At 42.3% G+C, this 23064-nt stretch overlaps 1 protein-coding gene across 1 annotated transcript in view; it reads right to left on the bottom strand.

The window, feature by feature from the left end:
• Positions 1-23064, bottom strand: part of LOC139690442 (protein timeless homolog) — a 453641-nt gene that overhangs the window by 320692 nt on the left and 109885 nt on the right. The window lies entirely within an intron of this gene.

The following is a 23064-nucleotide window of genomic DNA, read 5'->3' as shown; positions in this document are numbered from 1 at the left end:
CCAAACAAGTTCCTCTCTTTAAACCCCCTGTTCTAAATTTCACAACCTTTCTTCCTCTCAGTCCAAATTGTAATATCCACCCTTGGCCACACCCACAGCGCAAAAGCCCTCTTTCTAAGATGGTCCTCTTGCCTCAAAGGTCAGGTTTCATATCCATACAGCTCCGCTATGCTCCAAATTAATATTTTTACTAGTCATTCTTCACCTCTTTACTCATATATGAGATCAATTCCCAATACAAAACGTAAAAATGAAATCATGATTAATTCTTCAAATAGGCGTCTATAGTATCTTTTATCTCCCTATCAAGGCCGCCCCTTGTCCATAGCTGAGAAAACTTGGCGGTTTCTTCATTCCCCATTTCTTCCTCCCCTGAAACCATCACGCCTGGCCCCGCCTCTTCCCCTCAAGAATCCACTCTCGTCTTTCCACGGCCCTCCAAACCGACCCACAAGCAAGAGGGCGTGCGAGTTTCCCCGGCGGCGCCCTTCGCACCCTTCATCCTTCCACAATACGACCCTTTCCCAGCCACCGTCGCCGCTGCCGCTCGTCGACACCTCTCCACACAACACTCGCACACACCATTCCACTCTCTACCAACCCGTCCTTCGAAGCGGCATTTTTGAACGTCATCTGTAGTTCACGGCCATTGAAAGCTATTGGTGGCATCCAAGGTTCCACTTTGCACACCAAGTGGAGGACCGCACTCGATCGCTAGTATAAATCTGCCCGTAAAAGGGTGTGAGCTACTTCGATATCTAACGAAAAGCCGACCTCGCATTTTGGCGAATCGGAATCTTCCACTCGACCGCTAGCGAAGTGTTTAGTGTCGGTGTTAAGAAATAAAGAGTGGAAAACACGACGTATTCCGACGACAGGTTTTATAGCAAAACCACTAAACATTAGGCTAGCGTGAATCCCGACGATGGCAAAATGTTGCCGCAAATTGTGGAGCCGTTTCTTAATCATGCCTTTTTTAAATACATACAGGTATATTACCACGAAATAAATGAAAATGACACTCCCTGGATGACGTACAATTTTGAGATATAATCATAACTTAATTATTTAGAAAATATGCATGGAACTAGACAAAGGAAAGCATCTAAGAAAACCTTAAAAAATACTATGTAGCCAAAAATAGTTTATGCATATCTAAGAGGACATGAAAATAATAGCAGTTAGTAACACCGCAGAATAAGCAATGGAGTACCGCCACAGAGTAATCGTAATCCTAAAATAGCTAACCCATGATAATGTTGAAAAACGTTTTACAAGGATGAGAAAGTTTAGACTCATAAAGATAACATACAGCGTATATCCATCAAATGAAAGTGAGAACGTACTTTTACGCAGTGTTTTTAAGCCCTGACCCTGCAAGGTTTACTTGTGTACGTATACTATTAAACGGAAGCAAAAGTACTGCCTGGGTAACCAGGTAACTAGGTAATCCATGCCAGTATATATGTAGCTGACGAAATGACCAGCCATTCTATTCATGAGAGAAGCGGCAACAATTATTCCGCCAACGCGTAATTCCAAATTAAAGAAGAGTTAATTAAAAAGGATGAAAGTTGAATTCGCAAGCATAAATAAGTGGATCCTTGGAAAATAAAATAAAAGATAATAACCCTTTGGTTGAAAATTCTCTCTGTGCGCCGCGCATTATTACAAAATATCCCAGTGAAAGCATGAAAAATGGACAATTTCGGAAATGCCCTTTAACAAACCTTTTTAATTCACATAACGTGAACGGATCGAATTTTACGAACTGCGCATTGGCCATCTTGGTTTCAACATGTGTACCGGAATTTTTCTCACACACTACCATTGAAAAAGTGTGCATTGTGTAGGTGGTGTCAGGGTTATTTTCTTTTATTATTTATTTACCCTACCGCACCATGTTCGAGTTGGAAAGTGTAGGTGGCAGGGGTGGCGAGTGGGTGAGTGGGCCGGATCTCTCATGTGATCCTTCGTGTGAGGCATCTCCAAGTGGGGGAAGAGGTGAGAAAGCATAGACGCCACGGGGCAGGAGGGGGCTCCGGGTGGCGGGAGAAGGGCGCGGGGATAAAGCCACGGCGGGCGGCGGCTCTGAAGGGAGAGAGGAAACGAAAGAGAAGGGGAAGGATGTGAAGAACGAGAAGAAGATGAGAAGCGGAGGAGAGAGAAGAGGAGTGGGAAGGGGACGAGTGGGGGGGATGCTGGAGAGAAAGAGGGGAGTTCACGAGGCCGGGCGACGATTCGGAGGCACTTCGTCTGGCGCTCAAAAAGTTTGCCAAGGAGTTGGCCAAGGGGACGTGAGTGAAAGGCTCTCGAACTAGTTTGCGGGGAAAGGAGAGAGAGGTGGAGGAAGGGCGGAGGGGGAGGGGAAGGTGCGGTGTGGGCGGTGGGTAAAGAAGAAAAGGGAGAAGAGAGGGAAAAACATAGCTTGAGAGAGAGAGAGAGGACGGAATATAATGAACCCATTGAAAGTAAAAAGGGGAATGACGCGAGGATGGTGGTGATTCCGAAATTTCAGGAATGGGGATGGACGGGTGGGGTGGTGGGCAAGGGGGGTTTTCGGTCGGAGGAAATCGCGTGGACCATCACCCACGGCACAAATGAGAAAGGGAGAAAATGTAAAAGAGGACGAACGCGGACGAGCTATGGGGATTTCAGTGCCCTTTCGATTGTATATCATCCGGATTTATTCCGGAGGCTAATAAATGTTTGATCACATTCCACGGAGAAGGAGAGAGAACCCGAGGAGATCGACGTCCACTCAGGCAGATGTGACGGGTGCTCCTACGGATATGTAAGAATTCGTTCGACGTCGTCATTTCTATCCCCGAATCAATTTCTAAGCGTGTAAAAACGTTACATTCCGAAATGCAGGATGACCATCGATCGAGGCCAATAATACAGTGGAGCGGAACGATGAGTGAATCCAACAGATTAAGGCCTCATTGAAACCCGACTAATCTTACATTTTCAAACGTGGTCCAAAGTACAACAAAAATCGCTAAATCAGAGCGGAGTGTCGGAAATGGAATGTGAAAATGCACAAAAGAAAATATTACTATGAAGCAGACACATCCTGAGACACGGACGAAATTTAAAAATAATGAAATATATTTAATGTTACGTACGCTTGCAATGATAAATTCAACAAAGTTATTTCATAACGAACATAACAACTGCAGTAAAAGAAAAACCTGATTTGCATTAACTTCAAGAGCAAACTCCAACGGCTGCATGAAAACATATATCAATACTGTCATCCATTAACGGGCTTATTTGGTATTCCACCCAGCTAATCAATACAAAGTGAAGGTTACCCTAATTTACACGAACATGCCCCAACACCGAGTCACTACTAACAGAGCGATTTAATTTTCAGGAACCACATGCAATGACTGCAAATATACTAGCCAAAGGCACCAAGGATATATAACATGAGAACATGGATGAACTTTTAATCCTTGCATCATCAACTTAAAATATGAAGTACAATGGGTAATGGGACGGGTGATATTCAAGTCATGAAATGCGTTTGACAATGGCAAGATTTGTGATGGATCGGATTTAGTACATACATTACGAATACACTTTTATATAACCATACGATATATTATAACTGAGTACTAGGAATAAAAAGAGCTATCAATACTGCCCCTCGACAAAACAGAATATCTATCTACAATATATCTTACTGATTCCAAAGATTAAAATTGAAGATCACATCCAAATTGACATGGAATTCAGTTAAGAACAATATCACCGACAGAAAATTATAGAGATCTACAGGATTAAAAATATCGGCAAGAGAAAAAGAATTATAAATTAATCAGGTCGGAGCCATTCATAAAAATCGGAACCGGATATTAGGGGGAGGCAGCGCTAGAATTGAACACCCGAAGGTAATCGAAATTAATTTCGTCGGCCGCATCGGGAGATTAGTCCAATCATCCATTAACCGCAGCAACGGCGATATATCATTATCGGATTGGATAGCCATTGATATCGAAATAAAAGCGAGCAAGAATCAAAGAAACGAATTTTCAAGGAGAATTAATAATAACGACGCCTGTAAAACTTACACCGGAGGAGGCTTTATCGAGCGAGTAAAAAATGTACACCCGATTTTCCGATTGCCCAGAGTGCTTAACTCATTGAAAATCGTTTCCTCTTCGGAGACAGTCTAGCGAAAAAAAAAATAATGTTAACGGAAAAGTTGCGACTGTGGTCGAATATACTGCAATTAGAGCATTGGAAAGGGTTGATGAGGGAGAGAGGCTGCCATCCAGAAGAAGAGGTTAGGGCGCGAGAAAATGAGGGCCGCAAAAGAACGAGGACGTCGGGCGACACCATGGGGGAATATGCATCTCGTTCAGTTGCTAATTCTCTACCCGTAATACGTCCGGGAAAAAAATGAAGAAATGGAGAATGGAGCCTGGTGAGGGGGAAAGGACTTAAAACCTACCCAATTCTCAAAATCAACCCCTCACCCAAAGCCGAATCGCTGAGCCGAGGGGGAGAAGAAATTCCCCGCGCTAACGCCGTCAATCTGCGGGGCGGCCCCATAAATTTAACTGGCGGATCGCCACCATTCCCCTCCGATTCCACCATAACCCCATCGTTGGCGGCCGCGAGATAGAACGAAATGGAGAGGGAAAAGTTAACCCGGCGAGGGACGGAAGGGGAGACCGAAGTATCAATCAAGCAAACCCCCGCGGCAGCAACGAAGCCGGGCAGCAGACGAGAATAATGGCGAGGGAAAAAAGGGGCGGAAGAAGCGGTAACGATCAAGAAGAAAACCGTAATTGCACGGTTGTGGCCGGGAGAATGAGGTGGTGGAGAGGGAGGAGAGGGGGGAGAGGGGGGGGAGGAGAGGGATAGGGGAAAGCGTTGAGACGAATCCTTCCGGACGAGTTTGGAAAGCAAATAGATTATAACAGGTAGTCTAACCTCTTTGTCGGCCGAATTTTAATGGTCTCTAAAAACTCACAACCTTCTTCTAAAGAACATCCACATCACATAAAGTGCATTCTACATACAAATCTTGACCGGCTCCTTCATATTTTCCACTTCCCTGGTATATCCGATGAGTACGCACGCACGAAAATCCAACAAACGGCGCAAACATATTCACACGGCTATTGATGTAGGGAAAAGGGATGAAAATACGCATAAAGGGCAAACACAAGGTTAGTGGGGAAGATGGAAGGGAACGGATTCCAAATAGAAAAATATCTCCTTAACCGGAACTTCGAGCTGCCGAGTCAATGCTCTAATTAAGCTATCGAGGAATCATAATTACTACTCATATTCGCGGGGGATTTATGCAACCAAGAGCTCCAATTTTTGGCCAAGAGATGAATAAGCAGTTTCACCCAACAACAGAGACGAAACATACAAGAGGTAAAGATAGCAGGGAGAGCAATTATACATGCCATGAAGCGTAGTTACGGTGCGTTCAAAGGGCCGCAGAGCCAGAATAACGAAATGAGCCACCCTTCCCTGCCTCCTCTGGATTTCTCCCAATAATACCATCTCTTCCTCACCGCGCCCTACACTTCCTCGTTTGTTTTCCTTTCTGTCCATTTCATCTTTTCCATGCTTCTCCACATCCACATTGGTAAAGGCTCCACTCCACGCCTATCGCCTTGCTTCAACGACCCTGTTTCCAAGCCGCAGATAACCTCGCTTCATTAGATAGTTTTAACGAGCCTTTTCTGAAAATCCTAACTCCACGTCCAAATCAATTCCTTCTTTCTTGTTAAGCTTTCTTCGCCTTAAGCAATTCTTCTTCTTATATCCGTAATACGCTCACCATTTTGGCCTGAAACACTTACGATATATGTAAACTGTTCAACTAGCTCTAGCTTCTGAACTCCTACTTTAATGTTTAATTTAACTTTCCTCTTTCTCGTGAGCCTTGTGACTTGGATGACTAGCAAACTAAATCTTGCTTATTCGCAAACTTACCTGGTTTTATGAATTCTCCACTGACTTTTATTACCATCTCTAGTTCTTCCAATGCCTCTTTACATTTGCTCCACATATACGCTAGGAGCATGGGGGATAAAAAAAACCCTTTTCTTCTTAACACTGCCCACCCCGAAAGTCCATTCGCTAATCGCACCTGATTGACTTTAGTACAGGTTGCAGATAAGTCGCCTATTCCTCCAATCTACTCATATCTTCAGCAATATTAAATCCTACGCAATTAACTATACTACACGCCTATTTGAGGTATACGGAACAGACAAATACATCCTGATTGTATTCTATGGTCCTATCTAGTAAGACCGACTCTATTACTTCTATGACATCACGCGTGCCTCTCCGTATTCTGAATCCAAACTGATCATCCCTGTAGTATGCAACCATTTGCCTTGCTCTCCATCCTCACATTAATTATTCTGAGAACCATTTTAACTGCGTACGAAATCAGACTTATCGTTTTGCAGTCCTCACACATTGCTGCCTTTCCCTTTTTGGGAATAGGAACTAACACTGATCTGATGAAGTCTTCCGGCCGATTTCCTCCCTCATAAATACTAGGAAATAGCAAATAAAAATATTCCTTCAACTTTTCCCACACCTTTAAGTAGTTCCGCGGGAATGCTGCCTACCCCCACGGACTTTATCTCAATTCACTTGGAGGCCTTTCTGTCTCGCAACCAAGTACGCCTGACCTATGCTATTTTCATCTTCGCCATGTTCTTTTTATGCATATGCTTGCCGGCCTAATGTCTTTACCATATTGAGATAAAATTTGGGTACTATGAACTATTTTTCCACCTATTCCCTGTGATAAATTATAAATTGCAAAAGAGGAAATGATAAAATTTGAGCTTTCTTGAGGCACGGACTATGCGTAATAAAAGCGGCCACCTCTTTCCAGAATCAGAAATTCGAACAATTTGGACAGGGAATACCAAAAAGCAAACGAGCGTGGAAGTACACATTACAGATGAGTACATTCACAATCTGAACTTGATTAACAGAAGGCAAAAGTAGCGAGTAACAGTATTTGCCAACTGCAACAGTCGAGAGGGAGAAAGTGAGGGAGGACGAGAACAAAGGAATGAGATGAGTTTTTAGATGGTCCGGCTGCGGCGAACGAGCGAACGGTAAACATGGAAAGGGAAATATAATCGAGTGAGGAGACAATCAGAAACTCGACTGAGAGTGAGAGGGGTACTGCGGAGTGTGCGTGGGCGAGAGTGAGGAGGGGAAGGAGGGAGAGGTTTGGAGTGGTTGGGTGTAGGAAACGAGTCCTCAGGAGTTATTGCAGCTTTATTTAAACGCAGATTTTTTACGCGACGATCTCCGAGCTGGCTCGCCCATGGGAAGGGGAAGGGCAGACCCCGTTGGGAGGGCGGGAGAAAGGGGTTCAGAGATAAACCCTACAGGTTTATTTCCCTTTTTTCCCTCCTCAAACCCGCTCTCCACTACCCCCTTCTCACGGTCTCCCTGGCGCGGACACACCGACCTCCTCCCATCATTTTTCAAAAACGTTCATTTACGAAACCGTTCCACTACTCTTTCCGCCGGCGCACCGCTACGAGGATATTAACCGGATAACGATAGGGGCTCATCTGATTAGATAATGGAAGTGAGAGATTGGACCTAGTGGTGGAAGAGGGGGTGAGGGGAAAGAGGGATGGGCAGGGAGGAACACATGCTACGCGCGGCGGCCCGGGCCTCGGGATTTGTTTTTGTTTAAGTGGGAGTCTACGTAGAATCAACGCCATATAAGGGCATCCGTGAAAAAAAAACACGGCCTCTCTGGGATGGAGTGGGATATAAAGAGGAAGGCACAACGCATGGAATTAGTACCACGATAGAACGATCAATCACCCGGCCTAAACGATCTAATGAAGAATTCACTTCCAGCAGTGAACAGGGCCTCCACACATTATTAAACGAGACGGTATTTCGGGATGTTAGAGGAGGTCTAGTCAACCTTACGTGGGGAAGTAGCTAAAGGTCAAATTTTTTTCACCCTAAGGCCAGAGAGCTAATAGCAGTGAGGCGGCTCCCACAGCTAAAAGCTCCAATATTAATTAAACCGGACCTATTTACCCAACTTCGAGACCATACGCTCAAACAAGGAGACGCCGTGGATTTGATTTTTAACAAATACACAGGCACATAGTTCCCTTCGGTGAACGTCGATTTGGTCGCAAAAACCTTGACCTTTCTTTTGGGCTTGAGGGTCAAATGGAGGGAGAAGAAACTTAGCAACTTTAACTTTCTATCTCTTCCTCCTAACTTCATCCCCCGCTGAAGAGACACCAGGGGCAGTTTTAGCTTTTCCTGGCAGAAGAACTGTATTTCTTTTCGTAAAACTCTTCCAACATTGCCATTTTCCTTCTCCGGTCCAGCCGCAAGCCTATTGGACTCAAAAGACGATCTCCCACATCCACCACGGCCGCGACCCTCCGAATCTGTCCATTCGCACCAAGTCACGCGTAAGCCATCCCTTTACCAAATCAATCCCGCGATAAAGAAATCAGCCACACGCGCACGCAACTAATATCAAATGGAAGAGACGATCAGTCCAGGAGGCAATCCTGCCGCCTCTCAACACATGGCCCCTCCTTCCCGATCCCCAGCTCTCAGAGAGTGATGAAAATTAGATGGAGCGACCAGGTATCTGCCGCTTCCGTCCCTGCTCGATCAGCGGGAGGTGGAGCGGAGGGAATAAACAGGGCGAGTGCGGCGTGAGGAAGAGGGGAAAAAGATAAATGCATGGGGACTAATTAAAGGGTCGGCGGAGAGAGAGTGAGGAAGGGAGAGAGCGGGGCATTGAAGAGAACGGAAAAAACGCCGGCGGAATACAAGCCCTTGTGGAATAACCGCTGAGGGGAGGCAAGAAATATGCGAAAATGTGTAAATCGGGAGGCGAAACGCTGGAGGAAGGGCAAGAGAGAAAAGGAGGAATAAGAGGGTCAATAAAGCTCAGGGAGGAAGCGGCGATTTTTTTAATCAATCCAAGTACCACTCGATATTGGGTTTGATGTGGGAACGGGGGTGGGGAAGACCGGCGTTGGGGAAGGGAGAAAGGGCGGGCGGTGCGGGCGAGAGGTGGATTGGGAAGAATAAGAGCTAAGGGATTTTTGGGGATCGGAATAATCCAACTAGTAGAGACGGGAGGCATGGTGGGGTAACGATAAATGGGTCGTTTCCGATAAATAGGCAAATAGATAAGGATTTATCCCTTAAGAAGGCTAGAGTAGGGATGAAGCAGCAGCAGTTGAGGATTGGTTTCGGATCTTACAATGACCAATAATAAAGAGCAAGTTAAAATTGTCGTGTTTAATACTGGACGGAGGTAGGGTCTAACAGGATTCGCAGGTGGACTCATAGCTCCCTCACGTTCCTTTGTAACTAAAATTTTGAAAAGTTAGAAGAGCTTTCTCTCAGCAATGTTTTTCGGGTCCCGTGTTGCACCTAAGAGCATAGTACTAAGATGCTCTTACAAAATACTATCAATTTGTCCCTTTCAAATTCTCTGTCTTCATTCAATCGGGCTGTCGCGTAGGCTAGATACGCGCCAGGGAAAAGTGAACAATTCTTGCCTAAATAGGATTTGGAACTGCAACTACTGAAGTGAACGTCCACGACCTCATTGACCATCCTTGGCTACCGTGGTCGGTAGCTCTAGAACCCTACGTCTCAAACCTCATCATTAGATGAGAACATATCGGGAAATGATAACTCTATGTTAATTTTAATGTGAAATACACAATTACAGTAAAAAAGGGCAAAACCTGCCCATCAATTTTGGAGCGTATAAAAAGCTTATGCTGCATATAATACGGGTAAATATGTTATAATCAATCAAGTAGATGGGTGAAAAATTAGTAGATCAATTAAAGTATTCTTCCTCGCTGAAATCCGACACATACCAACCTATCTCACGCTAATCCCCAATATTACGCCCAATTAAGCATAGAGCAGTGTAGCATGTATGCAGAACTTGCACCTCAATATACCTGTGAGAACGCTGAACATGTTGAGCAACTTCGTCATGATCAACTTAGAAATGACTAGAGGACCAGTGCAAATGCGAAATTAGATGACATTTCGATTTAATCATGAAATTGACAGACGTGGTCGTCAATTTGTGTTAGTTAGAACTACTATGGTTAATAAGTACTATTTCCAAACTTTTTTTCAGTAAACCTAAGCCAAAAACACCAATTAAAAAGGATTAACGAGGGGTTTTGTTTAAGGTTTATCAGCGGCAATAACGCATTTGAAACCATCTTATATTCTCCTTTATTGGTTTATTCACATAGAGTCAACTAACATTTTTGAATCCATATCATACAAACACATACGTTATTGAAATAATAAACCACCAATTTCATTCTAAATTTGCCTAAAACTGATTTATCAAAGAAGTATTAAGAGATAGAGAGAACGCTGGTTGATCAAAGATTATTAGTATCAGTATATCAGTATTAAGAGATACTGATTGAACTAAATGCAAAATACAGACGTGTCACAAGATGGACAGAGGAAAAAATTTGAATAAATGTAAACATGTTGCATGAAAACCGGACACCCAAATGATCCATGCACTGTGAATTGATGGCATTCAAGCTTCTCTATGCTAGAGGCTCACCTCCATACAAACAATAATTTCTGTCAAACTTGACTCAAAGAAAATTATATCCAGTGACAGTGCCATTTATTGAAGACAGACTTATGACACGCGCTTAAAAGCAATATTTATTATCTTCATGAGGAATCAACAATTAATTGTTTAGTTCCAACAACACACGGAAGATAGAGTTTACTCGAAACACGGGTGGTTTAAAACTCTTTCCCAAACCGGATAAATCAATAATTAAGACACTTATATTCAAGGATTTTAAGCTTTATAGCTTGACTTATTTCATAGCGCAATCCATGCCTTAAAACGTTCAATAACCACAAACTATAGGCCAGAGGTCAAGGAGCGAATTATTCATATTTGCTGGAGATAAAGGCATTTATATGTTTTAAGGTAGCATTACGGGAAGATAGAGGAAATATCTCGTCCACAGAGGAACGATTTGAGATGGAACGAGATAATTAAAACGAAAAATACGAAACTAGCGCAACCAGGAATAAAAACTATAATTAAAACGGGGACTGCATAATGACCACGGACATCCACGAAATAGCGCTCATATACGATGAAACGTTGATCCTCATTACGCATCAGCAAAAAACATAATGTGAAAAATTAAAAAAACTCCACCAATCTAAGAGAGTAAAATACGTAAATTTTATTAGCAGGAGTGAGACGCAGACACACGGAGAGTCAAATACAGAGATGGATGGCAGACGGGGGGAGTCTAATGAGAAAAAGGAAAGAGAAAAATTCCATTGAGCTGACCGCAGACGGGAGGGGAAGGAGACGAGAGGAGCCGAGTAGAAAGCTCTGAATAACCAAAATGCGACAGGGGAACGGAAGGTACACGACATTCTAAAAAAAATGTTAAGCGGCGCGCGCACACATACGACCCGAGGTAGGCGAAGGCGAGCGCGCGACGTCGAGGACGTCCCATGGCGAAAACATAATTTCACAACGCTCCCACTCTTTTCATTTTTCGTCGTCCACTTAGGCTCCGTGTGTCCCAACCACTCTCGACGCATCCGGGAAAGCAAACGACCAGACTGACTATCGCACACCCACTTCGAATTCCTCGACCCTCCCTTGAATTAGCGAAACGCGGGTCCACGATCACTAATTATATATATATATATATATATATATATATATATATATATATATATATATATGCCATAATACTGAACAAAGAGGTAGGAAGAAGCGTAGTCAACATAGAAAAAGCAATGGATAGGATATTACCAATAGAGATAAAAGCAGAACCGACGAACTTGGCCATTGTTCAGGTATACATGCCACCGAGCAATCATAAGGAGGAAGAGGTCGATAGGATGTACAATCAGTCAGAGGACCGTGCTCCTGCAGGGAAGCATTTCATAGTGATGGGGGATTGGAATGCGATGGTAGGCGAAGGAAGAGACGGCAATGAGGTGGGACACTACGGTTTAGGAACGAGGAATAACAGCGGGGAGAAATCCATTGAGTTCTGCAGGAAACAAGGTTAGTCATCACCTAAACTTGGTTTAGACACTACAAATGGCGTAGGTACACATGGAAAATGCCAGGTGATTCAGAAAGGTATCAATAAGAATATATTCTGGCCAGGAACAGGTTTAGGAACAGTGCGATCAATTCGCACATCTTCCCGGGAGCGGATGCGGACTCCGACCACATTTTAGTAGTTATGAAGTGTAGCGTCCGTTTCTAAAAGGGAAGGCAGGGGGGGGGGGTGTTAGGAAATGGAATGTTGAAACATTAACTGGATTGATAAAGAAAGAGTACGAGCATACTGTGGAGAAAATTATGGATGAGAGTAAAGAGCTGAGTACTATTGAAGAAAAATGGGATCACATCAAAAAAGGGATATCGAAAGCCGCAAATGAAACTATAGGAACCTTTAATGGGAAAAGGAGAAGGAACCCATTGATGACGAATGAGATGATTAGAAAGATACATGAGAAAAGAAAATGGAAGAATGTAAACACAGAGCTAGGCAGAAGAAAGTAGAAAGAGTTAAACAATAGATTGAGACAGACAACAAATAAAGGAAAACAAGCATGGTGGAAGACGCAGTGCGAGGATATGGAAAGTTAGCGGAAGAAAGGTGAAAATTGTGCGCTATGCATCAACCTTAAATCATTATCGGGAAGTAAAAAGGGAAGATCTAAGCTAACAGTTAGAGATAAGTCGGGTAATATAATACTCAAAACAGAGAAGATCCAAGAGAGATGAAAGGAATACATAAACGAACTGTATGGTAAAGAACTCTCGCTAGCAAATTTAAACAGAAAAATAATATGAAGTACACGTAGATGAAGATAGCTTAGGTCCAGGCATACTCGACGATTAGATATGATGGGCATTAAGGGAGATGAAATCAAAGGAGGACCGTGGGGGTGGACAGCATTCCTGCGGAACTAACAAAAGGTTTCAGAAAATGTGGGAGAAAGAGTCTATATGCACTGATTCGTAGCATCTATGAGAAAGGAATCTGGCCGGAAGACTTTGTGAGATCAGAGTTAGTTCCTATTCCAAAAAGATAAAGGCTATATCATATGAGGACTACAGAGCAATAAGTTTGATTTCCCATGCAGCTATAGTGGTACTCAGGATCATCAACAAAAGGATGGAGAGCAAGGAAAATGATTACTTAGGGGATCATCGGTTGGGGTTTATAAGAAGGGGAGAGGCACGAACGATGCCATTGCAGTAATGAGATCACCAAGAGAGAGGAATATAAGATACAATCAGGACGTATTTGCCTGTTTCGTAGATTTCAAAAAGACGTTTGATGGAGTGAATTTGGAAAAACTTGTGAGTATATTGCAGAAAATAGGGATAGATTGGAGGGACAGAAGGCTAATCCGAAACCTGTACATGTCTCAGAATGCTCAGGTGCGAGTGGGGAACGGAGAGTCCGGATGGGCAGTGTTAGGAAGGGGTGTAAGGCAGGATTGCCCATTATCACCGTTGCTGTTCAACCTGTATGCAGAGGAAATGATCAAAGAAGCATGGGAAGAACTGGATGTAGGAATGTAATTCGGAGGGGAATCCGTAAAATCAGTAAGGTTCGCTAATGACCAAGATTTAGTTTGCCAGTCAGCCAAGGGGTTGAAAGGGGTGTTTTGCTAGGGGCCACACAATATTTATTTGGTAGTTATGTCCAAAGACGTCCACAGGAGAGGTGGAGAGGGCGGAATCCAGTAGATCACAAGGACAAAAATATTTCCTGAACCGGGACTTGTACCACGGATCTTTTGATGCTCTAACCACTTGAGCTATCGAGGAAACGCAAATAACGCTGAAATCTGCGGGGGGTTTATGCAACCAAGTACCCCGATTCTTTGGCCAGGAGATGGCGTTAGGAAGCTGTTTCACTCAATAAAGGAGAAATAGACGGGACATGAGTAATACAGGATGTATACATGCATAACATGTATACATACATAAATATCCAGAGGCAATCATATCACTTAAATTGAGCGAGTGGAGGGGCGAGCTTGTCCTCGTAACCATCTTTTTGGTTACGAGGACTAGCCCTGCACCGTCGCTTTAAACCGTGTTAAAACAGAGAGCACGATAGTGCAAAACATCGACTTGCATTTGATTTCGCAAAAACACGCACGCCCAGGTAATCCCAATCACTAGGAATTTCTGTAATCTGTTCATTTCCATGCAGTATTTAACCAATTACACGGACAGTTGCAACTGGTGTTGCCAAGTTGCACCGAAAAGCGAAGGGAGATATTTATCACGAAAATACTTCACGGGAAGAAAACGAAGGCGTGAATCACGTCATTTACACCCGTAGGCGTGCATTACGTCGATTATACCCTATTAGCCGAGATTTGCCACCAGACCATTGCTTCAATAATTCTGGAAAGATTGTAATTCATACGATATTTGAATTATTCATTGTGACAAAAACGTTTACTAGTTATTTGTCTACATAATTTTCCCTTTGCATGTGCCTTTAAGTATAATTATTGATAAGTACGGCGAATAAAATTAATCAACACACAATTCTGTTTAATGGCCATGTTTTGCTAATTAAATATATCTTCCTCAAGAGTAACCTCGCATTGCTTTAATTTAAGGAAGCGTACACAAGGTTGAATATTGATTTTAGTCGTACATCCTACAAAGTTGTTGCGTACAGGGTAGGAAACACCCACGTATTCATTTTTCAGTTATTAGGGAATATTTTTCAGCAAGTAGAGCGTGCAAGGTAAATGGGATCCAACTTCGAAGAGTTGTCTAAGTCATACTCGAGGTTAACTGAAATCAAGTGGGACCCAGTAAAATTGTTATGAGTGAAATCGGCAAGAGACGATGGCGGTGGTGGAGTATTGCAGGTTTTCGGAATGCCTGAAATTTTATCAAACATTATACACATACATATATAAACAAATTTTATCCTATATCAAAAATTAATTTTGCTGCACTTACCTCAAGTTCGGCAGACGAGCTTTATATAACTTTTCATTAATGTACAGCGAGAACCATAATTTGGGCATTAAATTACATGCTAAGTCTAAATGATAAAATTACAACGTTACGACAGAGTAAAATGCCAACAGTACGCCTTTCTCCATCATTTATCAGCAGCATAAAGAATTCCACCACTGTACGACGACAAGAATAATCGATACTCTGATACGCATTTTGCAAAATGAATTATTTGAGTACATCTTTGAGGGATTAAAACACCATACTGAATTACACAGAGTTACATTAATGCGGGATGTACTTTTAAACCGCAAAATATAATTTTAAGCTCCACCACTTATCCCGCTCTCCTCTCGCATATGGCGGAACGACGGTAACCCCAACAGACCCCGAATCGAAAAATGAACGATTAAACTTTTATGCATCTAAGAGCTCTCCAAACATTCCGAATTCCTCGCGCCCTCGAGTCTCAAAACCGAAGTGGATGCCACCGGATCACTAAATTTATTTAGAAAGTCGCCAAGTTCGGAGGGACATGGAGGGAAAAGTTGACATGGAACGGGACAAAAGAAGTGGGAGTGCAGTGCAAGTGAGAGAGCGGACAGACAAAAGGGAGAGACAATGGGTAAACTGGTGAGGGAGGAAATTTGAAAAGATGGGCCACTTTTGGAGTGGGGGGGGATTAACCCCCCTCCAAACTGCTGGGGCGAAGAAGCGAAATAGTCTTCGGGAGAATGGTGGTCGGAGTATAACCGAAGGGAGAGGGAATGGGATAGAGTGGGAGGAAGAGAGACCGGGGAGGGAAGTAGTGGCGAGTTGAAACGACAGAGAAAGGACGCAGAGAGTCGACCCAACCCAGCGCCGCCGTCGAGGAGGGAGAGCGCTGCGGCGGCTCCATTATGCTGCGTCCGATGGAGACTCCGGGATGCCGAGTGCCAATCGTTTCACTCCTTGTGGGAATCAAGCAATTGACCTAGGCGCAGAATTTGCCCTACTATGAAAATAAAGTGCTGCGAGTAATTAGAGACCGCTCTCTAGCCTTTAGCGTGGGCTCCGACTTTTGGAAGGGAACTTTAACGATCGCACGCAGGGAAAGACCGCCGGTGACTGAAATAATGCTAATGAAGAATTCAAACGATCAAATGATCAGAACGCTGACCAAACAGGATTCTTTCCGAAATTGGACGAACGGAAAAGACACGGGTAAACAAAGATAAAAAGTAAGGTTAAATACAGCGATAACGCTGTACTTAAGAAATAATAGCCGTTAAAAAACTACTCTGTGAAACTTTGATTAATAGTAAATTATAGCAAATGAATTATGCGCTCCGCTAAATTAGATGTATCATAATGGAATTTCTCGTGGGACAATTCCAAACCGGTATAATGTTGCGCAGTGGAATGAAAATAGTAACTGACGTCAGAATAAATAATATCACGTCAGGCATGTCAATAATTTGTCCATATTCCGTCCCCCAGAATAAATTAAAAACTAAAAGCACAATGTATTTTCAGTTATTTCTCATTGATATTCTCCCAGCCTCTTTCAGTTTTCTGAGACGTTTTAACAATTTCAACTCTCTCTCATATTTTTTTCAGACGCGTATGGAAGCCTTAGTTGTGGCATTCGCGAGAAACGTTAACAGCTGGGGTTTCCTCTTGTACACGTCAAGTTATCCTCTCACTTGAATTCGGCCCCCACCGAGCTTAAAAGGAGATTCAGGAAACGCGTTTACGAGAAAATTGAACCATTGACTACTCCTCTGAACCCCCGAGACTGTGGGTGGTGGGCGCTGAGATGGGAGGTAGAACCCATGGTGAGGGTCGAGGGGGGATTGGCGGGGGATCGCCTGGGAATGAACGAAGGGAGAAGGGTTGAGGGGAAAGATTGTTGAGTGCGAATCGGAAGAAACGCCGGCCGGGGATCGCCAGGGCCCTCAAAGCCTCCCTCCCACCCCTAGGCCGCCCCACACCACCCACCTCGTTCGGGCGTCGAGTCGCCGGGGAAGCCCCGGATAATGAAATCGATCCATCTCGGCAAACCGACATTTGCGGAGTTAATTCCATTTTGCTTCGACCCTCCTCTCCGCCCCCTTCCCGCCCGACTTCACCTCCATCCGCCCGCGGGAAATGCCCCTTCCTTCCGGTTGTCTCTCTCTCCCCCTCTCCGAAACCCCATATTCCGCCAACACCGCTGCTTCCCCGAACCAACACCAACCCTTAAAAAATGCTTCACGTCCGCCCACTCTTCACCTCAGTGAAGGTCACGGCGAACCCTTTATTGTTAAGGTTTTTCGAATGGTGCTCATGCCTTTGCATGTCCAGGACGCTACGACGCTGGTGTTGAAGAGCCATCCGAACAGCCGTCCTACGCACAGAACCACAGCAAACTGAATGCTTTAACCAAGGGAAGGCTAGGAGAAGGACGAGAGAGCCACATAGTAAAGAGACCCTTTAGAAATGAGGGCCAGTCGCAGCTTAAGGGTCGCGAACATCAAAGGCGAGCAAATGCATGGGATACTAAGGTGAAAGGCATTCGATAAATTTTATGCATAACACTGCATATAACAATATTACGTATACAGCGAATTTAACCTCAGTGAACAAAGCTTTAACTTTTCCACGAATGAAGTCTGACAGAATTGAATGCCTAAAAGCTGCAGAAATAAAATGGGATTTGAAATTTTTACTATTGAAAGTAGAATGCTAAAGAAAACGATAAATTTAGTTTTCTAGATGGAAACGATGTGAGATATGTAATCGGAATACTGGAAAATTTTAAGATATTTTCCAGAGCATAACATCTTAAGATATAAAACGAATTTGAAAAGTTATTACAACTTAACACTCTTATAAACGTCGACAACAAAATCCGAACAGAGTTGAAATGATAAAATCTGTGCACCCGTCTCTTTAAAATTTCTATTAAGATTTTAACTACTGATTTCTTTTTCACGAAATATTTATGCGGAGTACTGTTTGTGTTGAAAAAATAAATACTATTTATATCTTTGGATATCTCCAACGGAATTAACACGAATAAACCTTTAGCATTAAAACATGGACGTGTCTGACAATCAATCCAACATAGACTAATACGTACTTTAGCAGGCATGATACAGGTATTGAGATTAACGATAAAAACCGGCTAATAAATATTTCCCAAATAAAATGAGAGAGAACCGACATTAGATCTCAAGGTGGGATAAAAAATTTGAAAACCTCCATTTTTGAACAGCCTTTTTTTAAAATTACTTTTACAATATTCTGCTACCATTATATCATTTTATTATATGTAAACCGGGCGCATTTTGAGTAATGTTTCCTTGCACGGTCGATGTTTATCGTGGAATCATATTAGTCATCGTGATGTTGAGGCAAAGGTGAAAATGTGTTGCGCAAATTTAATACAAATATAATCAAAAAGTCAACGTAACTGACATTTTCCATTGTTATAAAAGTCTCTGGTGGAAAAACTACAGCTCACTAGCCACATGGCGAATCAAGCGGCCAAGACTGAAAATGCAATGCTGACCGAAGGTTATTTCTCCAACATCGCTGGGGGTGTGATAAACGGTGCGGAAGCCTACATGATCCACCTCAATCGTGAGCCTTAAGGCTTTCGGTTCCTTTAGAACTTCTCATCTCTTATGCGGCACCACCCGCAGGTCTCGATTCCACTGTGCGCAATCACAGGGCGACAACGATGGATGGCCAAGGGTAACATGAATGAGAAACGGCGAAATCTAAAAATTCAATTAGCTAATGCTATTTATGCTACTTTCATCTACACCAATACATACGAGGGTCATCCGGAAAGTAGTACCCGTTCGTGAAATAAAGACACAAAAGTAAATATTAACAAACATAAAAAATTTTATTTGAAAGAGGATACTTTAAACTACTTCTCAACATAATCTCCAAGCAAATTAAGGCATTTGTCATAACGTGTGACAAGTTTCTGTATTCCTGCTGCATAGTCCTTCGCCGCCAGCTCATTGAGATACGCGAGGGACCCATCTTGCACAAATTTTTGCATAATGCAGATGGTGTTTAACAATTTCATGAACAATTGTTCGAGAAACATTGGGAAAATGCTCACAGATGTCATCAATTGTGACGCGCCGATCGTTCCTCACGAATTCGTCAACTGAGCTCACCAGTTGGTCTGTAATGACAGACGGTCTCCCCGAACGCTCATCGTCGTGTGTGTTCCCCCTCCCCATGTTGAAGTTGCGACACCACCGCCGAACAGACGACTCGTCCATTACATTGTCTCCATACACCTCCTTTAATTGGCGATGAATATCACATGGGCGAACGTTTCTTGCATTGAGGAATTTAATCACTGCCCTCACTTCACAACTGGCGGCGTTCTCAATTTTTTTAAACATTGTAAACAATCACAGAAACAACACAGGCAATGCTAGCGTCACGCAACTTGGCTCAGAGAAGGCAGACAAGCCACTGAAGCTATCTGACCTCGTCCAGCGGCTACTCGCGTCGTCAGCACTTCATGCGGCACGAACGGGTACTACTTTCCGGATGACCCTCGTATAATGCATTTGCCAATTTTACGATATAAACGAGCGGAAGACTCGCGAAAAAACACTTACACGTCACTAAATATCGAACACTGACCTTTTCTATATCGTTCAATGATTTTCCTGTCGTCTTTTCAATGAGCTACCTATTATTATCAAGGCCATAACATCTAAAAATCTATTCAAACAGTCTCTGATATAACATGTAAAGCTACGAAAATCCTGTGAAATTAGAAGTCATTTTGTGAAAACGGAAAAATTATTCAATTTAAACATGTGTTGTGTTGTAAAATGCTGTTTAAAATATGTTTTCGGAAACTGTTGGTAAATTGTGTCTATTCACCTAAAATTACTATTTTTCTTTGCTATTATCTCATTGGTTTAATGTAAATTTGTTCTAGGGGGACTAAATTGTCCCATAACATTAAATATTCTTTATTCTAATCCTGACCTTTCGTCCATTCCCTCAACATCCTGCCTCTAATAAATATCATACCCATCCCTAATGGGACAAATTAACTCAGCTGTCGGCAGTATCTCATAATAACTACCATCTTTAGCTTCCATGATGAATTCACTTTCTTATGAAATATGTCTCAATTCAAAACAGAAGGAACTACCTAATTATCACAAATGAATAGTTAATAGTCGCGGTGAGGTATGAGTAACAGATATAAGTAATGAGTTGGAAAAAGTAAAGAGAGTATTTTACACTGGTTATACGCTTTTAAATTATCCTAAGAAATCTACAGATCACATTTAAATTGTCTGACGAATGTAAAGCAATGTTTGATCTAACAACAGCGTTTTATTCAAATAGCCTCGTGAAGAGAAACTTCCGTCGAAAAAAAATAAAATGTGATATTTCATTAGCCTAGAGAAAATATTTCATTTTCAGAAATATAGTATGATTCCTTAACTGTCTATGCCTGTCTACTTAAGGCTATATACAAGTACTATGCTTGCAGACACAACAAACCATTCATGTTGCACAACAGAATTAAGGTGGCAAGTGCATTATGCAAAAAAATGATAATTAATCATGCTGGTATCGGTTTTATAACTATGAATTTAATTAGAATTACGATTCTTGTACCCATTAGCGCATGACACTCAGGAAAAATTAGGAAACAAAAGCAGGCCGAAGAAATAATTCTATGATTTGCGTAAATGCTTACGTGCTTGGAGATATGGATACATATCAAAGACAAAACTTTGACTAGAATATATTTGCTAAATAAATATACAATCAATAAAATAGAGTGAATGAATGATGAAATAAACAAAATGAAGATCATATCAATTCCAATCTTAAAGCAAACAAGGAGGTGTATGGAGACAATGTAATGGACGAGTCGTCTGTTCGGCGGTGGTGTCGCAACTTCAACATGGGGAGGGGGAACACACACGACGATGAGCGTTCGGGGAGACCGTCTGTCATTACAGACCAACTGGTGAGCTCAGTTGACGAATTCGTGAGGAACGATCGGCGCGTCACAATTGATGACATCTGTGAGCATTTTCCCAATGTTTCTCGAACAATTGTTCATGAAATTGTTAAACACCATCTGCATTATGCAAAAATTTGTGCAAGATGGGTCCCTCGCGTATCTCAATGAGCTGGCGGCGAAGGACTATGCAGCAGGAATACAGAAACTTGTCACACGTTATGACAAATGCCTTAATTTGCTTGGAGATTATGTTGAGAAGTAGTTTAAAGTATCCTCTTTCAAATAAAATTTTTTATGTTTGTTAATATTTACTTTTGTGTCTTTATTTCACGAACGGGTACTACTTTCCGGATGACCCTCGTGTATGTGTGTATATATATATATATATATATATATATATATATATACACACATATACACACACGTATACACATATACACACACGTATACACATACACTCAAACACGAAATCCCGCCAAACAGCGAAAAATACTCATTCACATAGAAATAGATACAAGGAAAAGGGATAGGAACACATATAAAGGAAGAACACAGTAGAGGTGGGGAAGGCGGGATAAGGCAAATCACGAGTGTAAAAATATTTCCTAGACCGGGACTTGAACTCCGGATCTTTCCACTTGCCGGGCGGATGCTCTCAACCACTTGAGCTATCCAGGAAACGTAATTTACACAGATCTCCGATGCTTTATGCAACCAACTGCCCCGATTCTTTGGTCAAGAGATGGCGTTAGGGAGCTGTTTCACTCACCAAAGGTTGGTGTAACAGTTATATATAACCATAGAGACAGTAATCAACCCGAAGGTCGGTTTGGTAGGTGATGGTATCTCTCCTATCAGTAGTCCAACGCTCTGCCCCTGGACTACCGCAAACCTTACATGCACATACATGCAAGTATTCTTAGGAGCATGCATAGGAGTATTCCTATCCCTTTCCCTAACATCTATTTTCAAAAGAATGAATATGTGTTCGCCATTTAGCGAGTTTTCGTGTTTAATTGTGTGCGTGTGTGTGTGTGCATGTGTGTGTGTGTGTGTGTGTGTGTTTATATGTGTGTGTGTGTGTTTATGTGTGTGTGCGCGCGCGTGTGTGGGTCACGGTAGTTAAGGGGTAGAGCGTTGGACTACTGACCGGAGGGCCCGGGGACGATTCCCGGGCAAGTCTCTCCGGGAACCTACAGCTGCACCCAAGCTATGTGATTTTTCGGGTTCGAGATCTTTCTGGGAAACCATAATCGGGAAATGAACTGGTCCCCCTACTCTGAAATCGAAAGCATACCGTATGTACTCACTTTTTTTTTTTTTAAGGTAATCTACCGATTAAGGTAGGTTTTTGGATGGACACAACTACCAAACAAATATTTTATTGCTCCTAACAAAACACAAAATCCATCATCCTACTCTATATCAGGTCCCTCTTCATCTCTGAGTACTTTCTTCCTCCCTGTGCATGGAAAATTCTTGACGAGTGAACTAATGTTTTTGGAAAAAGGGAAACTAAGATTCAGAGGAAACCCCAATTTACTGTGAAGTAAACTAAAAAGTGGACCCAGGAAACCATTGCTCAATTGGGTCAAAAAAAGAAGAGAATTTGGAAGTAAAAGAAACGTAGACTGGACATCTGCTATTCTTCCAATTTTGTCTCTTTTTTTACCCTGATGTGTGAATTTCACTTGCCGTCTGGCTTAGTAATGGGTGAACTCTTATCACCACCTACCAGACCAACCTTAGCGTTGATTACTGGGTTCATAGTTATATATATTTATTTCTTCATATATATATATATGTATATATATATATATATATATATATATATATAATATTTATATTACTATTATAGGTAAGGCAGGTTTTGAATTGACACTACACCCGATAATTCTTTTATCTCACCTAACAAAGCTCAACTCAACATTCTAATTCTATTATACACACACAAATACACACATGTATATATATATATATATATATATATATATATATATAT

This window comes from Hetaerina americana, unplaced genomic scaffold, assembly GCF_022747635.1.
Source record: "Hetaerina americana unplaced genomic scaffold, ioHetAmer1.1.p SCAF_3, whole genome shotgun sequence".
Lineage (NCBI taxonomy): Eukaryota > Metazoa > Arthropoda > Insecta > Odonata > Calopterygidae > Hetaerina > Hetaerina americana.
Note: the sequence above shows the minus strand (reverse complement) of the source record. Positions and strands in the feature narration are given on the sequence as shown.